This window comes from Aplysia californica, unplaced genomic scaffold (assembly GCF_000002075.1).
Source record: "Aplysia californica isolate F4 #8 unplaced genomic scaffold, AplCal3.0 scaffold01395, whole genome shotgun sequence".
Classification (NCBI taxonomy): Eukaryota; Metazoa; Mollusca; class Gastropoda; order Aplysiida; family Aplysiidae; genus Aplysia; species Aplysia californica.
The window spans coordinates 28,470-30,169 of NW_004798665.1; the positions used below are offsets into that span (position 1 = coordinate 28,470).

Sequence of the window (1,700 nt, forward strand, 5' to 3'; positions counted from 1 at the left end):
ATACATATATATATATGTGAAGCGTGCTGACGAAATGAGTTACTTCTCGGACTCGAGCCCTATGGAAATAGATTCCTCGAACTTATAGGTCAAGTTTTTTTTACAATTTATAAGTATGAAATAATAAAAGACATACTTAAAGAATAGCATCAATAGAAAATCAGCATATTTGATCCTAGTGTCGATTGTTGGCCAATATCTCCATTTGTGGATTATGAGAAGGAACTCATTTTGTCAGCACGCCTCACATATATATATTGCGAGATAGAAAGACAGGCAGAAAGACTATGGAAGGGACTATAAGGGACAATAACCGGACGTTATACAAATGGATCCAGACCTGTACAGCTCCAAGGTCACAAACAAAAGTCAATATGACCTTTACAAAGGTCACACAGGAAAATCAATCTGACCCTCACCTCTACCACTATTGTCCTACATTACAACACTGGCATATTCATGATCATTCCTGAGGCATTCTTATTCCGTGAAGGAAAAAAAAAGGAAACTGTACCCATAAATACAGAGGATGCATGATCATAATGATGAGAACATGCCGACAAAATTCTATGCAGTTCTGGCTTTAATACTTCAATTTTCAGATTTAGTAAAATTTTACAGCACTTGCAACACTGTATGGTCATACATGTGTGCCAAAGATTTGCAAAGGAGATTTATAATGTACTTCACGAAATATGAGACAAAAGTCAACAGGGCAACTGAGACTTTTGCAACATATAGCGTGCTGACAAAATGAATTACTTCTCGCAATCAACAAGAGGAGATATTAGCCAAAAATCGACATTAGGGTCAAATTTGTAGATTTTCTGTTGATGCCATTCTTTAATTATAACCTATCTTTCATTAATTCATACTTATAAATTCTAAAAAATTCTTTTATAAGTGTGATATATCTATTTCCTTAAGGCTTGAATCCGAGAAGTAACTCATTTTGTCAGCACACTTCACATATATATATGTGTTTGAGTCCCCCTTAAAATATGTGAATTAAACAAAAATTAAAACAGTCTCTTACCTTTGTGAACTTAACCTCAACATTGGGGTTTGGTTTCAGATTTTCCATCTTGAAATGCTGGTCTCTACAGAAGACGAAGAAGAACAGAAAACTGGTACCTGTAAATACAGCATTTTAAAGTAAGTAAGGCTGAGATTTGGCCATTTTGATAAAGTGAAGAGGGACAGAGAAACAACTTGGGACCTGTAAATAGCGTTTGATTTTTAAAACAAAAAGACAGAGGACAGACCATTTTGATTTTATTTGACAAAGGAAAGCAGATATAACCTGGGACATGCAAATAATTAATTGATTTCATTTTTTAAATGAAAAGGTAGAGATGATATCAAGAACAGTCAGTATAAATCTGGAACAAGCATTTTAACAAAAAGGCAGGTAGAGGAGAGCAGGCTATTTTGATCAATGATAAGTCTTAATTCTCAGCATTCAATTCAAGACCACTATACACATGAGAAAGTGAGGTCAAAGCACAACACAAAAAACCACTCAAGGAATAGACAATAATCTATTTTGTTGTCACCTTGTTCACTAGTTCTAGGCACCTAAAAGGCGAAAAGCAGCTCTGCACCTATTTTTCTTCAAATTCAAGAGCTAGAAAATAAAACCCACACAATCTCTCTCTCTCTCTCTCTCTCTCTCTCTCTCTCTCTCTCTCTCTCTCTCT

The 1,700-nt window shown here is 35.1% G+C and overlaps 1 long non-coding RNA gene across 1 annotated transcript in view; it reads right to left on the reverse strand.

Annotated features, from left to right (window-relative positions):
• Positions 1 to 1,081: 1,081 nt before the first annotated feature.
• LOC118479014 overlaps positions 1,082 to 1,700 on the reverse strand; it is a 2,673-nt gene continuing 2,054 nt past the window's right edge. The window contains exon 2 of the long non-coding RNA XR_004859422.1: positions 1,082 to 1,134. This is a non-coding gene — a long non-coding RNA (uncharacterized LOC118479014). The remainder of the gene's footprint in view (positions 1,135 to 1,700) is intronic.